General features: G+C 39.6%; 1 protein-coding gene across 1 annotated transcript in view; it reads right to left on the reverse strand.

The window, feature by feature from the left end:
* The window catches only part of RAF1 (Raf-1 proto-oncogene, serine/threonine kinase), an 82,380-nt gene extending 60,108 nt beyond the window's left edge, over positions 1–22,272 (reverse strand). The window contains exon 1 of the mRNA XM_032995847.2: positions 22,184–22,272. The gene's annotated coding sequence lies outside the window, so the exon portion shown is untranslated. The remainder of the gene's footprint in view (positions 1–22,183) is intronic.
* Positions 22,273–25,120: the final 2,848 nt, after the last annotated feature.

Raw genomic sequence — 25,120 nt, forward strand, 5'->3', positions numbered from 1 at the left:
AAACACAGCTACAAGAGATATGCTAGAGATGAACAAGACTGAAATACTCTTACACATCAAGATTTCTGGTTTGTATTGTCTCAGTACAGACCACCATTAAAGCAGAACACGTACCCTATTGACAGGGTTCAACTGGAGAGTTTTAGAACTAATTTACAAAGCAGGTGCCTTCCACTTGTGTAATGGGACTTCTCACAATTTGACTACCACATTTAGAGACATCTGTGAACTGAATTACCAGATTTCAATTTACATGTATCTCTGAAATATTAAAATACAGATCTTAATGTTTTACTATGTGTAGGAAGTACATGAAGTATGATAGAATTACCCAGCAAATTCCCACCAAAAAGGTGTAGCTACAGTTGTTTTGAAATTAGTTTCTACTTTTACAAAATGCAGCCAGTATTACAAAAATATTATTACAATTTGTCACTTAAGTGGCAGCATCTCAGTTAAGTAATTTCAAGACATTTTCATCCCTTTCTTATTTCTGATCTGTGCTGATCTGATTTTGCTTGATTTCCATCCTGAATAGCTAGTCAATTATTTTCCTCTTAGTCCAATTGCTGAAAAACCAAATGGGCAAATTTGCTGTCTCCAAGGTGTGCCTAAAGTACAGGATTCTGACTAATTCCCGTTTGACCAAGAAGAATAAGTAATCTATCTGTTGATACACATTACTTACAGTTTAAATCATGTGCATTTCCTCATTTGAAAAGGATTTGGGACACAAGATTTAGATCCAGATCTATTCTCTGAATGCTCCATAGTTGTCAGATTTTTGATCTGCTAATCCAGGATTACCTAGATTTTTTAGAAAAACTATGGCTCAGATTTAGTGATGCTCCTGTTCCTTCACAAAATTCTGGGGAGTGCATGTTTTGCCTTGCTTGACCTTTGTTTAATTAAGTAGGATAAACACACAGTTGTTTCTCCAGCACCCAGAAACTGGAGGAAAAAAAAATATCAATATGACATAAAAATACTTAGGGAAGTCTTTACAGTGAAGCAGAAATACCATCTGGTTTGATTTGAAGGGTTAAAAAGCTGTTCTGTATTTACAAAAATTTTGAAAATAACCTGAAAATCCTTAATCCTTGACAGATATATCCTAAAGAAACATCTGGGGTGTTAATTTCTGGAATAGAAATACATAGAGTATATAAAAAGATGGTGGTCACAGTTTTTGTTTATGCATTGCACTTTTCTTGGCAACACAAAGCAGCATTAAAGTGTGCAACGTTTTCAAAAACCAAGTTTAAAGCACACAGGATTGTCACCCCAGACTGCTCACACACAAAGGGAAAAAAAAAAAAAAAAAAGAAAAAGAAAAAAGGGGGGGTTGGGAAGAAGAAAGAGAGATAACATGATAACATTTTCCCATGCAGGTGTTATGGAAAGTATAGCAGACTTCACCCAACATAGTAAACAGACAGTTTACAGAAAAGCCAGGCTCAAAAGATAAGTAAAAAGAGGAACTCTGCAGTCAAAAAATACAGAAGTTCACTAACTAAATAAATGTTCAGTGTTAAAATTTATCATCCTGATTCTAGGAACTAAGTGATATGACCACAGGCTACAAAAATAGCCACAGAAGGAGTCACATGGAGTGATGTAATGTGAACATGGAATAAATCCTTGCTTTTTTTAAACTAAAAAAATTATGTTTGGTGAAACTCTAGGAAAAACACAAACCAACAAAAAGGTTAGCCCTGGTGCACTGAACCAGGTCAAGTGCAGCATTCATCTGTATGCATTTGATGCTTACATCAGATTCCCATGGTAGAAAAATCTGATACTAACCTTGACATAACAGTGCAAAGCATGGCACAAAAGTAATAGATAAGATGGATAAGACCTTCATTTCTGGAAAAGTTACTCTGCATTAAATGTATCATCATATAGCCACTTAATTTCTGATGTTCAAGGACAGAATTAGATATGGAAGTGTTAACCAACCCCATTATGAGGTTTTGTCTTCATGGAGGAGGTTCATGACTTCTCAAATATGAAGGATTTTTGGTCTGTTGATTTTCTACCGTATATTCTTGTAAATAAAGGTACTCAGGATATCAGAGATGCAGCAAAGGGCAGTGGATTGCATTTCAGTTTTGCCAGCCTGCACTCCCACTCCTACAGTAACATGCTCCAGAATAAAGTTTTCCAAAGTCTGAAGCATTTTGAAGAGATCTTATTAAGAATGTAATCCTAAAACATTTCTAAAGAAGCCAGAAAGAAAATAAAACAACTTCCAAGATCTTCATTAGAATACATTGGAAAACACACACCACAGTGCTCAGCTGTGAATGCTTAAAGAAATACCTGTATGCAGTGTGCTAGTACTCCAATGCAAGCAAAGAGCATCATTCTGTATGCCTCAGTGTATGAGATCACTGGCCAAGTGGCTGGATATTTCAAACCACATGAGAAGAACATTGCTCTTTCCAGCATGGAATATGGCCAGAAAAGAAAAAAACAAAACAAAACAAAACAAACAACAACAACAAAAAACCCAACCAACCAAACAAAAAAACAACAACAAAAAAAACAAAACAAAAACAAAAACACAAAACCAAAACAGCTTTAGAATCTCCTTTAAGAAAAAACAATATGAAAAAGTGGCCCTGCTATGAGCTGCACATAACTTGCCAGATCCATCTTTTAGAACTGATCATGAATTTAAGTTAGCCCATAAATAGATTCTGTATTATCTTCTCTTTCTACTACATCATAACACCACTGAGTTCACCAACAGACTCATTTGGCTTTGGAGCCTGTCGTAGCTCCTGGTTGTTGAAGTTACTCTTATTATCCAGCTCCATTAATTCCAGTTTTCTTTTACTTTAGAGTAAGTCAGTATTCAAGTGTGATGCTTTATGCCATTTAATTCTCTTACAGAGCTAGGTGTTAATAAGGAGATAATGTGGTTTTAAGATAAAATGCACAATAAAAATATATACAACATTATAGCACATTTTCGATTATAATGAGTAACAGCTACAAAGGCATTGGATTTAAACCAGCAAAGGCCTCAAATTATGACTCTACCAGAAACTACTCAGTCAAGCCACTCAGGTGAGTAATTGAAATATACTTAAGCATATGTTGCAAACACAGACCCACCACCAGTGAAGGAAGAGTTGCTATGCGAACTATTATAGGAGCTTGGCCCCTACAAATTGATGAGCCCAGACATTATCCGCCTGAGGGTGTTAAGAGAGCTGGCTGTCATCATTGCAAGGCGGCTATCCATAATCTTTGAGGAGCCGTGGAGACTTGGGGATGTCCCAGAAGCCTGGAGGAAGGCTAATGTCACCCCCATCTACAAGAAGGGCGTAAAGAAGGATCAGGAAATTATAGGCCCACCAGTCTTACTTCAATCCCTGGGAAAGTTATGGAGCAAATCCTCCAAAGGGCTGTCACAAGTCAAATGAAGCATGTGATTGGGAAAAGCCAGCACAGATTCACCAAGGGCAAATAGTGCTTGACAAGCCTGATTGCCTTCTACGACAAAGTTACCTGCTTGGCTGATGTGGGATGAATGGTGGACGTTGTCTATCTGGATTTCCCCAAGGCGTTCAGTACAGTTCCCCACAGCTTTCTCCGAGAGAAACCGGTGCGTTACCGTCAGGACAAGTGGTCTGTGCGGTGGGTGGGAACTGGCTGACAGGCCACACCTAGAGGGTGGTGGGAAATAGCTCTTTTTCGAACTGTCAAGCTGTCACTAGGAAAGTCCCCCAGGGATTGATATTGGGCCCAACGCTGTTTAATATCTTCATAAATGATCTGGATGATGGGATCCAGTGTACTCTGATGAAGTCTGCTGACGATACCAAACTGAGTGGGGAAGTGGACACTTCAGAAGGGGGAGCCACCCTGCAGGAATACCTGGATTGGCTGGAAGAGTGGGCTAACAAGAACCTTATGGATTTCAACAAGGACAGGGGTAAGGTCTTGCACCTGAGAAAACATAATGCAGGAGTGCAGCACAGGCTGGGATCTACCCAGCTGGGGAACAGCTCTGTGGAAAGGGACCTGGGGGTCCTGGTAGTCGGCAAGCTCAGTGTGAGTGAACAGTGTGCTGCTGTGGCAAAGGGTGACAGCGTGCTGGGTTCCATCAGCAAGGGCATCACTGGTGGAGATAAAGGAGTCCTCATCATACTCTGATCAGCACTTGTCAGTCTTATTCCACACCCGGAATACTGTGTTCAGTTTTGGTCCCTGCTGTGCTAAAGAGATGTGGCCAGGCTGGAGAAGGTCCAGAGAAGGGCCGTAAAGATGGTCAAGAGACTGGGCAGCCTGCCAGGTGAGAAAAGGCTGAAAGAATTGGGTTTGTTCAGCCTTGAGAAGAGAAGGCTTGGGGGAGACCTTATCACCGTGTTCCAGTATTTAAAGGGTGGCTGCAAAGAAGATGGAGACTCCCTTTATACAAGGAGTCACATGGAGAAGATGAGGGGTGATGGGGACAAGTTACTCCTGGGGAGATTCCAGTTGGACACAAGAGGAAAATGTTTCACCATGAGAACAACCAGCTGCTGGAATAATCTCCCCAGGGAAGTGATGGATTCCCCAACATTGGACATGCTTGAGATTCAGCTGGGCCGTCTTGTCTAGACTGGGCTTTTGCCAAGAAAGGTTGGACCAGGTGATCCTTGAGGTTCCTTCCAACCTGGTATTTTATGATTCTCTGTTAAATGTTTACTGTCTCTGAGACTAAAATAAACCCGAGAGATTTTCAAGAATGCCAAAATTATTTTGTTAGTGAAAGTGCATCAGCTGGGAAAAATTGTGAAGTAGCAAGGCAGTAACAGGGAATATCCACTGTTAGCCACACCTGCAGCTTCCAAAGCATCGAATCAAAACTGTGAGATTACACCAAAATAATAATAATAAAAATCCTGTGTAAGGATTAAATCTGTCCCTTGGGGATGGTTGGTTGTTTCTACTTCCTCAGCTATACCCAAAAGATAAAGGGATAGCATATGTCATATTATCATCACCATTCTCAAGTTTACTTGACCTCAAATTCAAGAGCTCTTTCACACCCCCACATTATCCTCTTCTAACAGGGAGTTAGTTCTGCTTCCTGTCCTAGCCTTACTGTTGCTGCTGCTTCTAGCAGTACAGAAAGAAGAAAAGCAGTTTTTTAGAAGAGTTCTGCCCTATGAAGGGCCGAAATCCACAGTGGGGCTGAAACTTCTCTCATCCTCACAAGACCGATAGCAGTCCTCACCAGACTCGCATGATTCAAGGAAGTCACAGGACTTGGAGACACTGAACTAGACAAACTGCGGTGAAATCGTCAGCTCTGCTGTGAGTTTTGCACATGTCCATGTACCTGGGCTATGTCTAAAGGGCTCTGAAAGAGCCATCTCCAGAGCAGCTAAAAGCACAACACACCTGAGCACCCAAACCTACTGCCCCTCTGCAGGCTGCTAACCCACTCCATGTTTAACCACTATATGCTAAAAATTTTTGCTATGCCTGAAGCAGTACCAAGAGGTTTGAAGCCTCTGGAAGGTAGGTCATGCTGCAAAGGAAATCTCAGAGGCTGTCTCTGAAACATTAGATTTAGTCTCCAATTTTCAGTCTTGCTCTCTGTTCTTACTTCCATTCCTCAATGAGGAAGCATGAAGCAAAGATAAGCTAAATGTCACAAGACTCTCCTGGGTGTTAGTGTAATGAGGACTCAGTTCTAATATTTTGGAATGTATTTGGAAAATGTTTTGTTCAGTAAGGATCCATAGCATCCTGATACCTCAATTTTCCATCCTTCAAATGGAAACAGGCATGCTTCCGTTGTTCTTTGAACACTCTCAACTGTTTATGAGGCATCAACACTGGTTATATGAAGGACATATTCATAAGCCAGAACACCTGCTAGCATTAGACGTAACTGTAATATTGACAAGAGAAATATCTCTAATGCTTACTAACTCTGGAATTTACAAAAAAAACAAAAACAAAAACAAACAAACAAACAAAAACTAAAACCAAACTAACAAACTGTATTAATGAAGAGTGAGATACTGGAAAACAACAAAAAGCCCCTTTAACACTTTGAATGTGAAGAAGGATTAGAAAGCACACTAGAATAGAAAACAGAACTTTTTACTACGTATAGTTCCCACTTCAGCCATGAATCAGCTACGTAAATGTTATTTTACTTCTGGTGGATGAGAGGCAAAGTGTACGGGGGAATTCAGGCAGGAGTAAACCTCACTGATGTTCCTGGGCCAAGCAGGTGTAGGTGTCCATGCACAGGAAACTTCAAACCTGTAAGAGAAAGTCCTACCCACAAATAACATCTTCCTCCATCTGAGGCATTTGCCTCCCTCCTTTGCTATCAGGTGTGGGGAACAGAGGGAAAAAGACTCTCAGTAACCAGTGGAGAAACTCATCATAGAAGGACATGCTCTCCAAAAGCATATACATGCATATCCTTTCCCACTAGGAAAAACTGGTTCTGATTTAAGTTTAATGTTTTTTGGTTTGGTTTATTTTTGCATTTTTACCACTCATAGCATTTGTATATTTGTTCCAGACATCTGTAAAATCTCATATGTCTACCTAGGATGAGTTTCACTAGCATGCGTGCAGCATAAACAGTCTGCTTTTGCTGTCCAAAACATAAACACAATCAAAATTAAGAGTTACTCAGTTCTCAGTATACTGAGATGACATTATAATATTATGAACATTTCACTTTTCTGGCTAGCAGCCCTATTTTCCCCATGGCCTCTAAAAGAAGGAAGAAAATTAACACTCATCATGTTGCAGTAGTTATAGAAATCCTCAGTTGCTCCTCTGACATTATTTTAGAGAGGCTATTTTGTCCAAAATTGTAAGTGTCTGAGAAGTATCAAATGCAAACACCATCACAAATCAGCAAGTTCCCTAAAGAATAAAGGTGATGCCCACTTTGTTTCCAAGCTATGCCATGGCATGCAGTTTTCTTGTACTTTGACTCATCTAATCTTTAATGAGGAGGACAATTAAACACTGTTGGGATATAACATTCCAGCAGTTCTGGAGAATAGCAAGTAGTATTGCTTACAAATCTTTTTGAAAATGTATGAAGACTTCCAGTGGCAACTTTAACATAAAGTTGCATGACAACAACTTATCTTGAATTCTTTTGTTTGCATGAAGCTCTGATGTCCTGAAGCCAGTTGTATAACAACAACTGAGTGGTTAATCCCCAAAAGAGAAATTCTTCCCCGTATCATTAGTGGTATGGCTCATCCATGATACAATCTTGGTCTGGCTTGAGGAACAGACTATAGTCCCAGACCAATTCCTTTGAACTTTGCCAGTACAGTGTTGTTAATTCTCATGATTCTACGAAGTGTAGAATGATTCTGCCCTGTGATCCAGCCAGTCTTTTGGAAATCCAGCAGCTTCAGTTCTCACAGCATTTTCAGCCCTGTCTGTGGAAATGTCCTTTGACTATCTCCTGGCACAGAGCATCTAGGTCATTACTTCACAAGGCAGATGGACCTTTCTTTCTCTCCTTCAGAACAAAATATGGGGTTTTTTTTCAGCTGAGGTTAAATGGGAAACAGAATAACTTATGCAGCCCTCATAGGAAGAAAAGAAGCAGAAAGTGTCCAGAAGTCCAGGCCAGCCCTCGTCCCTTCTCCCTACTGTTCCTGCAGACAGTGGGTCAGTTGGGCTTTGCTCTCCCTCTCAGCGCGGAGGTGGACTGAAGAACACCTCGGGTTTCCTCTGTTTGACTGGAGGACTCCAGTCTAGAAGCCACCTCAAGCCTCTGGTAAAAGCAGGTGCACCCTGCAACCCACAAGGAACAGAAATGTAAATCAGGGCAACATGTAAAGAAGGGCATCAAAACCATGATTAAATGAAAGCTGGCTACCATAAGTATTGATGAGGGATGTTGTCATCAGGTGGATCACTAACTGATGGAAGCAGATAGGATGGTGGAACAGACTGTAAGGCATTACTAGAAGCCTTTATTATCAGGCAGTTTCAAAAGTTCCTGTACTCCAAAGGCAAATTGCAACCTATACATTTAGGAGAAGTGGCAACATTATAGACTCAAGTTCAGTGTGCTCAGGATAAATAAATAGTAACACGCACACACACACACACACTCTATCTGCTTTTATTGGTTTGTTGTTGCTGTTGTGGAAGTTTTCTTCCTCGGGATATTTTGGGATCCAGCCTGTGCTTTTTGAGGTTAATTCTGCAATACCAGCACCAGATTTATCATTGACAATATTCTCCGGCTATTCAATACTGAGGGCCTAGGCATAGCTAGTATAAAGAGTGCTAGCTGGATATTAATTGAAGTACAGAAAATGGCATGAAGTCATAGACATACAACTCAGTCATCAATATATAGGAAAAGAATTCAGGAAACAATATACAAGTCAGGTTTTTGTTTTCTTCGTTCTCTCTCCCTCCTTCTACTCCCCCGCAAAAAAAAAAAAAAAAAAAAAAAAAAAAAAAAAAAAAAAGGTTTAATCTCTAATCTCTCCTTTTTAGTGATGTCTCCAAGACTAGACCATGAGGGGAAAAGAGAAAATTAATCATGATCCATTTGTTTTCCCATCATAAAGCATACTAGAGAGAGGGAGGAATCCGGTCTTTTAGATTCTACTTAGTATGAAAGGGGATGGTGCTAGGGGAGAAAGAGCTAGTTGAAAGCCCTTGAAAAATGAGGATTGCTGTGGTGCTGCATACAAAAGGCATGTAGGATGCTTCTGCTTTAAAGAAAGTTAGCTTTACTTCTTTTACAACTTTTATCTGAAGGGAGGAATCCAGGTTTATTTAAGCTGTAATGATTGCACATCTCCTGTTTCCTAGCTTGAGTCCCATAACAGTGCAACTGTATTTGGAATCTGCAGAACAGTTCTTTCTAGATTAGAAATTACTTAATCACTGGGTGGAAGTGTTTCAGTAAGAGCCCCAAACATTAGGGGTAAAGTTTCTTATTTACATGTTAGCTCCTCAGGTTCTGCCATAACCCAGTTGGATACCCAAGCCCAGCTCTGGTGGCTGGTTTTCGGAAGGTCTTTCAGTCTCTCCTGATGGAACTGGTTTGCTTTGTTTAAATAAACATGAATAGGAGCAAAATTCTGGAACTTATTTTGTCCCAAGCAATTGGCCTATGTTATTTGATAATTTGGAATGAAGGGATGTCTCATTTAAACCAGAAACTTTGTCTTGGAACGCTGAAACCTTTGCTGACAAAAGCTTCACCAAAATAAATTAATTTCCATGTGAAACTTCTGGCTTTGAATCTCATTTTCCAGTGAAAAAGCATTTTGTTGAAAGGCTCTTGATGAGTTCTCTTTCTGAACAGCTACATTTTGAGTAATCACTGTGTAGGACAAGGAAATATTTGAAAATCATGAGCTTCATCAGTGTCACCCAACAGATGCATTTTTGCATAAGTAATTAGCTTGAAAGAAGTATACATAAGCATTCTCTACTGGTTTGCAGTTATTTTCAGGGCCTAGTGAGTAATCTAACACTGCATCTGAAAGCAGCTGCAATTTATAGATGAGTAATCTTTGCATATGAATAGATTTTGATCTGTGAATGACTATTTTCTACTTCTGAAAGATTAACCATCTTTTGCTTCCTGTTAGAAAGCAATTGCAATTTATGTGGATAATTCAGTATTGAACACTATAGTTAGATTGGAAGTTGTCATTCATTCTTAACTTGTTCTGTTGCTTTTGATACTACCCAACAAATTCCACTGAAGCAGAATCTTAAAGCCCATCAAGTGATAACTTTGTGGGACTCTAAGTGGTTAAATTATATGAACACAAGAGAATCTGAATGTTTTGAATTATCTTTGTGTTTACTTCAAACCAGATACACAAGTCTTTTTTCATTTGAGCACTTACATTGCTACATTGCAAGAGAAGCTGTGATCACAATATATCCATGCCAGTTTTACTATAGGTAGAACAAGGAAAAACAACACTTAATGTAAGTTATTATGGCTGTCAACCTAGAAAACAACTTTAGTATATACATATTCCCTGGGGCTACTGTAGGTATTTATGCTTAAGATGACTCCAGTCAGTTTTATTTACCTTTAGACACGTAACAATATTAAAGAAAGATATGCTTACTAATCCCCTAACACAACCTCCACCAGGAATGTTAATACGCTCTCCACAGGTAACTAGAGTTCTACATTTTAAGAGGTTTGATGTTTCTGATGTAGAAACTGTTCAAGAAGTTACTGCTAATAGAATTTATTGGCTGTTTCAATCTCTAGGCATAGTTACCAGCACGAAGATTTCTGAAATAAAATTTTCGTTAGTCTCTGGTCACCATTTGCACAAAGTTTACTATAAACAAGACAAGCATCACCCAGTTTCTCAACAATTTCTCCCTCCCCCAGTGAAAGACTAACTTGAATATTCTATATCTTATTACTACAATATAGAAGAGGGACCACCAAAGCTCTGTTAACATGGCCAGTATGCTTTTATTTCCCCATCTGGCCTTTTTTAAAATATAGCACAGCATAGATGTAAAAGCTACCAATAATGCATTAAGATTTCTGCAACTGTGTTGAAAAGAGCGGTGAAATGATGCATTTTGCTTGTTGAATAAGAAGAATAGTTTTAACCTGCTGGTAGTTGGAGACACTTAAACAATGAGCTCATATCATTTTATAATCTCAGAGTTTATTTAGTGTGTAATTGAAACCAGGATAATAAAACCCCTGTCTTTTGAAGACAAAATGTCTCTATTGAGTAGGCATTGACTCACATTTGGAGATGCAGGATACAGAAAGGTGGGACTTGGTGCAGTTTGTCATAATCAAAGGGGCAGTGTGCAGTAGCATAAGTGACATTTTTCATATAAATTGATAACTAAAAATATAAAGGTGTGGTGGGTGTGGAAAATAGGAAGCGAGGCAAACACTGCATAAGAAGCATTAGTTTAAAGGCTACACTGGTACTTCAGGCACAAAGCATTCCTTTCAGTAAACTCTGTATCAAAAAATGATGGTCCTACTGACTCCATGGTTCATCTCTAGTATCTTTGTCCATAAATAAACACTTTTGTCAGTAATCTCTTTCATTTAGAACAAACCTGATCAGAATATGAGTGCTTATTATGTACCATGGCAGATATTTAGACTTAAGAAACATGGTATAACAACCAAATTTTCATCTGAACAATTATATAAACAATATTGCACAAGTTTCTGATTAAGACCAAAATGTGTAAAACTTGGCTCTGGTTTATGTAAGAGTTCTTCTTCATTAGCCTGCACTCAAGAATTTGAGTAATTCTTTGGTGAAATAATAAATTTTCCACAAACCCTAGTTAGCAAATAAGCTTTGAATAGAAGTAGCATATGCTCATGCAAGCTAGAAATTCAGATTCATCAGCTCTTTAAACAATATTAATTGCTTGCATATTCCTGAAGGAAATTAGGCTGTCATGGCATTCTTTCAGCTTTGTGTCTGCAAGGAGAATGAGGTCAAGGAAAGAACCAGAAAAAGGTAGGAACAGCATTTATTTTGCGTTTTGAGACTTCGAGAAAAGGACTGTGAGCTTTTGGCAATATGTGAAGTAATCCAAATGCAAAGCTGTGAAAGAAAACAGATTCAGAAAGGTGCTGGAAAACACTTTGTGGGAGGCACTCACTCGCAAGACTGAGGAGAGCAATTAAATCCAGGAAGCTGGCGGGGAGACGGAGGTGGGTGGGTTAGGTAGAATGGAATCAGGTTTTCATTTGTTTTTCACAGCACTACACTAATCTAGTTCTTACAGCTTCATTCTGGCAAAGGGATATGTCATTAATCGGCAAGGCAGGATACTATAAACTTGATTTTTAAATTGAGGGCTGCCTGTCTGCAAAAGGGTAGCTATTACCTTCCCTTACTTACGTAGCCAGAGGAAACTGTTCCTTTACATTACAGCCACTTTCTACAATAGATGCTCAAGTCACATCTGGTTCAGTTGTGCTCTTACATCCCTTGGCTACTATTTCCTTCTGTACAGCAGAAAGCAGCAGCCATGTGAAAAACAACAGGATATTTTTAACTATCCTAATGTGCTCTCAGCGATCTGCGCATTGGAATATGCTCAAAGAAGGATTTTTATTGATAGAATAGAGAAGTGATAGGGAAGTGGTTTCCCTTGCGTTCACCCACGTACACAAAACTGCACTAATCTGGGTTATAGACAGATTTGAGCTCCTCTTAAAAAACTGCATCTTGTGTACATCGAAAAATAATACTTTAATAGTAATAATAATAAAGTAATATATCATTATTCTGAGCATTCCTACTAGTCTTTCAGATACAGGTTCCTTCCATTACATTAAGAGACAGGAATAATTATCAAATCTGCTCAATTTGGTTTGTGTTTTTTTGTTTTGTTGGGGTTTTTTGTTGTTGTTTTTTTTGTTTTGTTTTGTTTTTTAATCTCAGTACATAGGATCATTTACTTCTGTGATGAGATCTAGTAGAATTTTCTCACTAAAAAAAATTACTATGATAATTCCCTCTTCCGCGTGCCCATACACTCCCAAAGCATCAGTTACCATTCACAGTATAGGGGTGGAAGCTTTCATGGGAAAGAGTTAATCTGAGCAGAGGAAGATAAAATAGCCAATTAGGCTGCGTATCCACTAGTTTGTAAATTAACTGCAGGAATTGTGTAAATTCCTGAGTTCTGGTTGCTGAAGTCAGTGTTGCTGCATAGGCTTCAAGATCTGCACACCTATTAAGTATTTCTAAACAGTATTTATTTAATGTGTGAGTTGAATACATTAGAATGGGACACAAAACTCTCACAAGCATCTCTTATGTACCTTGTGGAAACAAAGCATCAGAGCTGTCTCCAGTCCACGTGTAAAGTTCTTTATGGTATTTAAATGCTTTTCACAACTAACACAGTACCCATTAATCAAACGTTAAATGCTTAGCTCTCTCAGTATAGTAACCATATATTTTTGTACTTAATAAGTAATATACGATATACTGTTCAAAGTAAAACCATATCCACAATTTGAAACCCTTGCTTATGACAAAACCAAGATTTAGAAGCGTATAGCCAGCTTTAATATGTAACCTGAAGAAGACCAGAGCTGCTTCTGCACCTTGGAAACATTATCTTTGGTTAAATAGTGATTACAATCTTCCCTCAGATTAAAAAAAAAATATATATATATGTATATATATTTATGTATATAATTTCAAAATCAAAGCCTTGTACTTACTGCATCTTCTTCTGCATGTCATCTGATGGCATTGGGAACAGATCCCAACATCCCAGAATGCAGCTTGGCAGGTATTAGTCTCCTGCTTATAATGGGCTCTCTAATTGCAATGCATTTTTTTCCCTTTTGAACTAGCTAACTAACCTGTAATTTTTTCTTGGTATCTGCCCAAAGGTAAATGAAGTATCTGATACACCCAAGGAATTCCTCATCTGCTACAGGTGACTTCAGATTGGGAGTTGCCATCACCAAATAAGAATGAACCTACATGTAACCAGGTTTCAATAATATCCCCAGGCAAGACAGATCGTTCATGGTTCCATTTTTATACTGTTTATTAGTTCTTATAAGAAGAACAGTGAAGCCTGCATACAAATCTCCTCCCCTGAGCTCCAACACAAGACTGAAGCTGAGAGAGATTCTGATCATTGAGCAAGTATTGACTTGATTTAATAAGGCAAGAAGAACCTCAACGAGCAATTGCAGTTGCTGCTGCTACTCACTAGCTTCAGGTGCTTAGCAATTCGGCAGATCAGCAATGAGCACCCATAAGCTTGACCCACTTTTTCTTCCCCATTTTGCAAAATCAGGGTTATTCTTGTCACTTCGCATTTGGCACTTTGGACTTGGGCATTACGATAAAGTATCTTCAACTGTCAAAATTTGAAAAGATTCTGCTGTTAAGAGTCAATGCATATGTAAAAGTGGGGAAGAGGCTGAAGTATTCAATGCAAATTAGCATGCAGTGATAATGGTTATATGGAGGGGAGAAAAAAAAAAAAAAAGGTGAGATGGGTTTGAACTAAAGTACTAACTCTTCTTCCCTTTTCCTCATTTTGAGAAACACTGAATTTGTCCTGCCTTCTGTTCCTTCGGCCATTCCTAAAGCCCCTTCTTCCTGCTGGCATCCTGAGTGGCAAATACAAGACTTACAGTCCTTACCAGCTGTCTCTTTTCTCCAGATTAAGATAGTGGTTGTTGGGCAGTCTACTTGTCTGTCAGTGGACAAAAGTCTGCCCTCTCCCTTAGAGAGTAAACGCGCAACTTCTCAAAGAGTGGAACCACTGTGACCTGTATAGTAGTTTTTCTTCAGCTGTTTCCTCTGTTAAGATCTATGTTCTGCAGTGCAGCAGCTTCATGGACTTCTCCTTTCTGCAAGAGCATAGAGGAGAGGCAAAGAGGTTGCTGTCTTTCTGTTTTTTATTATCGTACTCATTCTTTCATTGTGGCCTCTGCCTTGTTCCACATGTGGGAAAGTAGACAAGAATCCTGAGAATAGTATAGAATAAAGACAAACCAGGCTTTTCACTCAATATACATGAGCTTTGGGTAGAATGAAAGTGAAGGCTCTTGGGGGGAGATGAAATGTTTCCCTAAAATGTTACCCATCTGGTCTACCGGACAAGATAATACTGCACTAGCAATACATAGCCTTCCCCCAGTAAACCATTTCCTTTTATTTGCAGTCAGCCATTAGCTAGGCCCTGTGTATGCCATGATATGGCATCGTTCTGCTTCTGGACAATCCTTTTTTGGTACTAGTAGCAAGTGTCCACTTACCAATCCAGGTGTATATCCACGCAGATTCAAATTTAAAATGACACGCTGCAGGTAAGCCAAATGTCAAATCCTGTAGTGAACAGTACACAGTCTAGACAATGCAGAATGAATGTTGCAAAACTTGCTAAGACAATGTCTGCCAATATCATTGCCTTTCTCTGAAGCACAAAACCATTTCAGCACACAAGTAAACTTAATGAAATTTATCTTTTATATTTCTGGTAAAATATTCACCTTCCTAACTATGATTCTCATCAAGAGATCAACTACTTTTACTTATATCTTTAAGTATATATTTTTTTAAGAAAGTCTGAGCTACACAGCAGAAAAATAATCAATCCCAAGTACTTGAAGTTCAGCTTTGAGAATGAACAGATAGTACAGGATTTATAACAGGAAGTCTGGGATAGCCTTTACTCTAGATAGCAGCACTACTTTCTCTGCCTGAAGTTCCAAGCTTCTATATCCAAAACTGCTTCATGTAATTTAGTTCTCATAACTAAAAGGTCCATTTCAAATACACTACAGATTTCCTAACAAAAAAAGAGTGAATAATTTTTTCATATGAAAGTTGGGGGAAAATACTCAGATTAGCCAGATTTAAATACTCAAATTTAGCCAGATTTTTAGGCACCAGTGAATCGATAGATTAAATTCTAGTTTCCTAGTAAAAATAGTAAAATTATTCCTGGGCCTGTGGTAAGAAGTAAAGTAACTCAAGTAAAAATGAGAAAAAAATAAGCTGGTGGTTGAGAACACTTAATTTCAGTTTAGTTTAAGAAAATATTGTCCTGGTATCCATAAATTCATGGGTTTAGTTCAAGCAATTTTTCTCCATTTCAGTTCACAGTTGGATTATAAACGGATACCCTACACGTGAACAGGGGGGAAGCAGTCTCTGACATAACATGCCAGGCTTGGAAGAGCTTTCAACTAGTTGACATATTTGGGTCCTCTGCTTAGGGACAGCTAAATCCTGCATTGTCCACTTGCAGGTTCCCCGTTTTGAGAAGGAGAAAAGGACACTGTCAGTTTTGTGGCTACTATAAAGCAGAACCATCTGTTTCAGATAGTTTGTTGGCAAGGATCTCTATGAGATGATTCTTTATGTGTATGCTTTGAACAACACGTGGATACAGTGGGAAAGTTTAAAAGACTGTAGGTATGTGTGTAGACATTTTAAAACAGAAAAAACAACTTACAGGTGCAGCTAAAAGTGCCTGTGCATAAAATTCAGTCAGCTAGTTAAAAATGCTAGTAAAGTCCCAGTGCCAGAGACCGTGAATGACTGTCATCATTTAGCAAAAAAATTTATTCTGTTTTTTCCTTTAAAACAATTACTTTATCACTATTTCAGTAATGACATACTGTAAAAGATAGAGATTTGGGGCTTGGCTTCTACAGTGTGGTTCAGCTGTTAGGTTTTTTTTTCCAGGCTTCTGTGTACACAGTTGTATTTTTATGCAAACAGTATTTATTTGTGCAGGTGTCTACCTGGTGTTTGGGGCATGCAAACCAGGGCTTGCCAAAACTTTGATTTTTCCTCCCCCCCACCCCCCAAAGAAACAATCATTTCACATACCAGAGTGTTTAGGCACCACAGAGATGTGTTCTTCCATTTCAATAAAAGTCTACATTCTTTATGGAACTATTTAGGCTTTCTTCTTGTGCTGCAAATGAATAAGGGTACAAGATACAGTAGAATAAAACCTTGTGACAGAATTCTGGGATCTTTCTCTGTTGCCTCTGCTGCTAAAAAGATAGCATTTGGGCTTCAGAAATGAAGTAGGTAGCAACCACTTTAACTGCAACAACAGAATTCAGGCTAGCTAGCAGCTGAGGGAGTGCTGACTTAATTGTGGTATGCAGAGTAGATACCCAACAATATTAATCTAATTAATGTTATTATTATTAATACTATTATTATTACTATTATTAAATATCTATTAATACTATGAATGCCCAGAATACTCATCCCAATCTTTTTCTTCAGATTTTGAAGAAGTATGGGATATCTGCCAATGAAATGAAATACAGTGTAGCTTTGGAGCTTAGAAGGAAAAAGTACGGTAACCTAACATTCTGAGAAAAAAATCTTACTAATTTCCATTTTGGTATTCTTTCTCCTACAGCCTGATTAATGGTAATCTACTAACGATTTGGATTCAACTGAATTGATATTGGGAATATAATTGGACATTACTATTAACCTGTAAACTGCTTCTTCAAAACAGATGACAAACAATATGTGCTTCGTTGTCAAACAGAAGCGTGTATCGCTGCCAAGAAAAAGGACACTGGGCAAAGGGGTTCTGGTGGCTATTGTTTGGCACAGGTCTATGTTTGTGGAAAAAATGCATTTCCAGGCATTTGGGTGTGGGGCTTTTCATGGAACAATCTTGATTAGCTTGCTTTCCAAAGGAGAGGAAGCTTATGTAATGGTTCATTCTATCTCTTGCTCCAAATTTCAAACATATTTGACACATGAACCAAGGTCTCAGAAATAATTACATTTCTACAAGTTTCTTGGAAATCAGCAACTGAAAACAGAAAAAGGAACCATATTCATGCCACAGCTGAAGGAAAGAAAGGACTCAGAACCCAGCCATTGTACACTGTACTGTTTGCTGTTGCGGGCTGGCTAGTCACCATTTACCTAAAGCTGAATTAGCCACAGTGTGTGAGGTTTTTGACTTGTGGGGGTGACACTGAAATAAGAAACACAGTTAAGAAATCCTTATTTGTTACAGCGGGGAGCAAAGGTGATTTATGGATGTAAGTCTATAGTGAAGGTGCTTTAGTTGTGCTGCTGCAGAGCAATGGTGGTTTGCTTTTTTTTTTTTTAAATGTACTCCAACATTCAAAACACAGTAAGCATAGTCTTGTTCTTAAAGAAGCCTGGTACAATACTCAACAACTTGTACCGTAGCTGAAGCACCAAAGAGTTAAAATACTGGGTGGAAGCATACACAACATTTTGGTCCTTGGCTAGAGGGACCATAGTTTATTTCACACAGGAATGAGCAAGGGCGGGTAATAATTTTTGATCTGTCTCTCTAAGATCATTTTTATTTACCCAGGTTGCCAGAGAATAAGAATCTGAATGTAGCTGTTGAAGGGGCAGTGCTCAGGTTTTCCTGAGGAATAAAAGCAATGTAGTGATATAACTGCAGGAAACTTTGTCCAAAAGCATAAAATGCTTATTTATTTTTTTTTCCCTTATAGCACAGCCCTATCTGTGTCATTCCTTTTTCATTTGTTGTTCTCAGCCTGGATTCCTTAGATAACTTCGCTAGAGACTTGAGTTTTATTGTAGATATGGAAAACTGCCTAGAAGTTTTGCTCCTTGGTTGTTCTGGCTGCTTTCCAGCCTCAATAATACTCAAGATGCAACACATTCAACATGCTCCAGCAATCATTCTTTAAAATAATGCAAAAAATAAAGAACACCATACAAAATGAACTCTGCTTAATTAGTGACTTCAGAAACCAGAAAAAGTGAGTTGTGATCTGGATGTTTGGAGGGCTAGTCCTAACCGCTCTACTGGCTATGTGGGCCTAAAATATAGCAGCAGGTAAAGGTGGCAGGGTTAGTGTAGAGGTCAATAAACACTGCTCAGCACTTCAGGTCTTGAATTACTAATGTTTCTATGACCATCCAATAACCAAAGAACTTTGGTAGCACAGTGCAGTCTGGGCACACATTTAAATAGTTCCCAGTGCCAGGCTGGCTAGCACCTACTGCCGACAGCAGTGAAAATGCACGTGGAGACACCTGGGTTATATTAGACAACTCTGTTAACAAAACTTAGCTGACTTCTGTGAAACGCTTATGGCTACATACAACCAAAAGAAAAATACAGAATAATAGATGGAGTTACATGAAACATATAAAGAGAGTAAACTAGATTTTAAAGCTGTCTGAGAACATGACACACAATAGACACTATACATCCAAGTGGTTTAAGTAATCATGTCCACTTGACATTTCCAAACATAAAATACTGGTTTCTGTTGCTTGTTATTTTGCCAACAGATTGTTTGGGCTGTAAATTTTCATGCTGGGTCTCTGCCCTAAGGTGACTGTGTGTGCATGTGTGTGTGTCCATATGGATAAAATAGCAGCAATTAATTGCTCAAGAAGGAAAAATAGCAAATTTTACTCTGTTAAGCATTTTCCAACTATTTCTTTGAATATGTACTGTGCCCGGCCTTTCAAGCAAGTGCTTCAAATTTGGTGACCTGATTGCTTTGGGTAAGGATATGTGTCTAGTAACATCTTGTAGGCTAATAAAGTTACTCTTGCTGGACATCCACTGGTTTTATTTAGAGGCTGAATCATCTGTTCATTTACAGTCCTTATCAAACTGAAATAATTAACAGCATGGGCTTCTGCACAGGCTGCAAGGGGCCAAGACTGCGCCTGTTATCCTTTCTCATGGTGGAGAGAGAGTTTGAACACCTGCAACAAAGCATCTGCACCAAACCTCTCAAGAAACTTCTGCATGTTCCCCAAAGCATACCCCATGATCACTGTTTGTGCTTTCAAAGACATGTAAGAAAGGCAGAGCACAGTGTCCAGACTTTACATGAGACTTTTAATACATTTACTCTCTACTTACAAGGTACATCAGCAAGAATAAGATCAAGGAAGAAGATAAGCCATATTCCTGTCGCTTGGTTTCCTCACTACATTGAAACAGATCTGAGACTGTGCTAAATGTCTTTCAGGTTCCTACAATTCTGTTTTGCTGGCCTTGAACTCCTTTCAGAACTTCATCCTTCTGCTGCTCCTAAACGCCAGTTTATTTTGACATCATTCTGTCCTACAGTTACTCTGGCCCTTTCTGGTAGAACAGCCCACTTGTCTCTCCCTCTGTGCTACTCATGGCTTCCTGGGAGCTTCAGTCAGTGCGTTTGGGTTTCCTCACCACTCATGGAGACTCTGTGTCCTCCTTGAGGAACCTACTCAGCCTCTGCCTCCGTTCCCCATTTTGGAAAAGAGGAATCGGTATTTAATGTCCCCTACCTTTTGTCTTGACCTCTGTTTCAGTTATAAGAAAAGGCAGGGTAGGGTTTCATACGACACATGTAATCACTTATTTTTACTGTGTGTTGAGAGGAAGGATTTCACAAGAACATGGACACACAGAGGGGAGAACCTGGACACACACAAGTGAGGGAGTTAAGAGCAGTTACGATTCTGAGGCAGCCGATGAATTTAAGAGTCAGGCAGAAACTCCAGTTTCCTGCGTGCTGAATGCCCTGGCTGACATATGCTTTGATAAAGGAGGATATTATTGCTTTTCTTGCGACTTCTGACCTGCTGCCAGATATTGTCCAGCTATGGACAGTCATCAAAAAGCTTGGGACTTTTTTTTTTTTCTATCAGAGGATATGACTGACTCTTATTTCCTTAAAATGATTTCCAAATAAATAGCCGAAATGTATTAAACTTCAGAGTATCTAGGAAGAAAATGTAAAACCTAAATCCTTGGGGGGTGAGTTTGACAGATTTCTGTTCTAATGAGAAATTCAGCATATTCACTCATCTTTATTAAATAGAGGCTTCAAAGGATTTGTTCTATAGATGGAACAATAGCTAGATGAGGTCTCACGGGAGCCCAGCAGGGCTGAGCAGCAATAAGGTGAAGCTCTGCTCTGCGGGTGCAGTGCCTGGCTCAACGGGGCGCGGATCCGGCCTTCGCCTTCTGGCTGCTTCATCACGGCTGAGTCCTCACACAAACTCTGCCCCGAGTTACACTACATCAGACTCGCCGACCTGGGGAGTTGCTTAGGATAACAGAGCGATGTGTTTAGTTCCTTTCTACTCTCAGACTCTCTCACTGGAAGGTGCACTTAACCGGCTGTTAAGGCGCAAACCTCACGTGCTGCAAAACTACAGGAATCTGCAATGTGCAGACACATAAGTCACAGGCGTTTTTGCATATTTATGCCTGAATGGATTTTGTTTAGAACACACACAGCCTGAGACACAGCGAAACAGCTTCAAATGCCTGCCTGGTGGTTCCATTAGCTTCTCCTCTGCTGTAAATAAAAATGTATAGGGCCAAAATTGTTCTACAAAGTCAATGAGGGAAATTAAGACATGTAAAGTAGCAGTACAGTTTTTTAAATATTTGGATTGTGTCTTTTAAACTGTTATATGTTATAACGTTTCATTTTGGCTATACTATTAAAAAACAACTTGCATAAAATGGTGCATGTGAAGTACTTTCAAGGTCACACAGTTGGGACAGCAGAGGTTTTGTTTTAGAGTATTAGAAGAAACCCCAACAAAAATACCCATGCAGTTTTAAACATCCACTTAATATTGTCAGGAGTTCACTTCTAGGTTTCTTTGGAAAGCACAGTGTGAGCTACTGTACTTAAGATCAAGAACCAAAGCAAATCTAAAAATTGCATAACACACAAGGCCAAGGAAGTAAGGTACTGAGTCCTATTGCTTCATCCACTGCAATAGACTCTGTTGCAGCAATGCATTAAGAAACTGAAGTAAGAGGTAAGATGAGACATTGCAATATCTCAGCAACGTGAAACAGGGCTGGTTTGGGTACACCGAGCTGAACTTTCAGTTTAGTATGAAGGAGCAGAACTTCACAGCTCTCACGAATGCTAATGAATCCCAGGACTAAACTGCAGCATACTTGGAAAATGCAACCCATAATACATATAATCTCAATCGTCATTTGGAAACTTCTGACCTATATGCAAACTTCCAAGGAGCTACCACTGCAGATACACTATCACTGCAATTACAGGTAGCCATGGAGCTCTGGTAGTGTGTATATATAATACATTGTTATGCAAACACACATCTACTTTTAAACCTCAGTTTCACATTCATCGTGGTTTTAATTTCAAAGCATCAAAAAGGAGGCAGAAATAAAGTCTCCTGCAAATAGACCGCGATTAAATCTAGAAAGAATTTTTACAAACAATACAAGCACAGGCAGCCTGAAACCCTAAAATGGAACTGCGCTGGTCAGGAAAGGACCGTCACAACAAAAGTTGCACTTAAAAATGCAACTTTACTTGATAAAACTTAATTCTTGTGCTGGTTTAATATTTAAATTTGGTAAGACAATTTCAAAGATTACTAGATTTTTTCCCTCAGAAAATTAGGAAATTCCCACCAAATTCTTTATATGAGATGCATCAAATTCCCCTTAGAAATAGCACTTGGACTTTTCTATGTGATGTCAAACGAATTAATTTAACCTTGTGAATCAGGTCCAGTAAGTATTTCATCCTGACCCTTCAGACTGGATTCACAGATTCACTAATCTTCCATACGTCGCTATACAATTAAAGGTGCTGCAAAAGCTGTGAAAATCCTATTCCCCGCAGCTCATTCCCCCTGAGACTCACCAGAGCCTGAAACTCCTTCCCACACCCAGCGAGCCTGCTAGCTGGCACCATCCACAGGGATTTTGATCCGAAGGAGAAATCCAAAGGCTGAGACGGGACCCGGCTGGGAGGATGCGTGCAAACAGAAACCACCTGCACCTGAAGTTAACAGTTCTCAGGGAGAGCAAAGGCAAGAAGCTGAGACAGGTGGGATGACTTGCCTTTCCAAAAGGCTCTAACGCTTTCTCTGTGCTGGCAGAAATACCTGGACCCATGGGCTGAACTCCTGAGTGTCACATGGGTGACAGAGCTAAAAAAGGCAAACCCACAGGCTTAATTTAAACTCCCCCAATATGTTAGTGTTTTCCCCTGAGACGGTTTCTGTGCCTCTTCCAAACTTTTCTGAAGTTTTCCTGGAATTTTAGGATCTCGCTCTCTTTGGTTTCGTGCTTTTTCACTCTTTTATTTTTAGATTCAGTATTTCACAGTGGTCTGTAGAGTCTGCTTGACGCCAGCAAATGTAACTGGATCCCAAGTCCCTGCAAGCCAGGAATTGCAGCCATGATCAGCATGCTGCCGAGAGCTCAAACCTTGGCACTGGTCAAAACCAAATAGTCTGAATCCTCTATTTATCTTATGGCAGGGCTTGGGAAAGGAGGCAAGAAGAGTTCATCAAAATGTAAAGAATAGCCGGGAAAGGTTAGGGCTAAGTAAATAGAAATCAAAGATGCAAATAGGTCTGTTCTACAACAGATTTGTGTGACCAGACTTCCAAAAGCAAGAACAGGGATTTACAAAAAAAGAGAGATATTTCATTCTCTAGTAACCTAGTAACAGGGCAGGCATGCACAAAGCAGATTGCTTTTATAAAAGGCTTGTGTCAGCAAGGTTGACTTTAGTGGAATAAATAAGAATAGGCTGCTTGGCAGCAGGTCACTGCTGACAATAATCTCACAGGTCAGATTTTCCAAATTATGATGGCTCATTTGATACACACGTAACTGCAACTACCAGTTCTGTTTAGGATTAATAAGGGCCACCATCTTCCACCCAGCCTTTGGTGAGTAGGTGTCAGGTTTTCACCTCACTCCTTCACCTTATACAACTGAAATAAATCTGGTCTCTGACACTAAGGAGCTGAATTACCTTGCTTGAACTTACTTTTTAATTTTCTATCCCTTCTGGCCCTTTCTTCCCGTAGCACAGAACAAACTGAAGGATTGCCAGTTTATCTGATTGAGAAATTCTTCATCCTAACTATTCTAGGATCTGTAACTATGGTAACTAGTGTCTACAACAGTGTGTGACTGCTCCACAGAAGAAAAAACAAGTGTATGGAAGCGGTTATTTCCCAAAGGTGACATGATGAGTCAGCAGCAGAGCCCAGATTAGAATGCAGTGTGCAGACTGCCCGTCCCATATGCAGCTCACTAAACCACTGTTCCTCCTGCAGCCTTCAGGGAATAAAGTTCATTTAGCTGGGTGGTAAATGCTCAACTCCTGCCCTCGCACTTCACCTTGTTATTTTTCTAAGTTTTGGCAGGCTTAGTTGTTTGTTGCCAGGAAGGAGTGCAAATCAAGGAAAACAGAGAAGACATTGGTCTTACCATGGAACAAAGGACATCACAACAGCAAAACTCCACTTGTAGAGAACAAGATCACTGGTCTGCCAATACGCTGAATATATAGATTGTGTGTAACACTGAAATTGCTTGAAAATTGATTATTTACGGGCAGCTACTCTGTCTCTTCATAAGTAACAAATGCAGAGTAAAAGAACTGTAAAGCAGAGATCTGTCAGTTTTCTCCACTGCATGAAGAAGGTTCTGTGTTGTTTTTTTTATTCCTGGCACATTTAAAACTGGTTTTGGCAACTTATGTAACATGAGCAGGTTTCCTTGGCATGAATGGTATTCAGTATTTGTATTTGCTAAACTAATTTGAAACCTGGACAGCTAGTCTGAAGTAGTTCTGCCAGCGGTTGGTGATGCCACTGCACCTACACACGGGAAGTGTCTGCCTTCACTGGTCTGCTCTGGCATGAACTGGGAAGAGACTGTGAAAACGTGCCCCGTGTAATCTCCTGCTGTATTCTCATCCTCTCCTTTTTCAGTTACTTTTTGTATCACAGTTCCTCTTGGTTCTCCTTGATCCTCCTGGTTGATGGTTAACCCTTCATTTTCATTGTTCCAGTTAGCAAACTCTTAAAAGGAAACACAGGAAAACTGATACTATTCACCCCCGACACTGTTTTACACAGTTTAGGAACTGCTGTTGCCACTGTGATGCTTCAGTGTCTCACCATGTCAAGCATAGCTAAAGTGGAAATCTTGCTAGTGTCCCGTATTGATGCAACTTTCCCGCAGAGTTGTTTTTCTCATCAAGATTTTTCCTTAAATGATCCACAGCCTTAGCTTTCTCTTCCTGCTGCTGGCTAGCAGCATGATACACCTACTTGAAAATGCTTCAGATCATGGCTTAATGATGCATCAAAGATTCTTGCAATTTGCCCATTGGCAATTTGCTCATTGGCAATTTGCTCATTGACTTACTCTTTTTTTTTTTTTTTTTTTTAATTGAGAAAACAGTAATGGTGATTTGTTAAGGGAGTTTCTGATCTGCTACTTATTTTTTTTTTCTGTTTTCTAACATTCAGGATGTACACAGACTATGTCAGAGGGTGTGAGCTGACACAGCAGTTGTCAGAGAGCTCAGAAGCATTAAGACTGTCTCAGGAAGCTTTCTGCTTGGCCCACAGGGCTTGGAGAAGGTGCTCAAGGCAGAAAGTCCAGCGAATGCTGAGAGTGGGCTGGTCTCTGGGGAACTGGAAGCAGCTACGGACTACCTACGGACTCGAAGGAGCCTCCTGAGGTTAGCACAACCCGAGGTGTAATGAGCATTGACAAGCAGGTGTGGCCACCAGGACAGAAAATGTGTGGCACCACACTGGGCTGTCAG

Source organism: Tyto alba, unplaced genomic scaffold (assembly GCF_018691265.1).
Source record: "Tyto alba isolate M040663 unplaced genomic scaffold, T.alba_DEE_v4.0 Super-Scaffold_49, whole genome shotgun sequence".
NCBI lineage: Eukaryota > Metazoa > Chordata > Aves > Strigiformes > Tytonidae > Tyto > Tyto alba.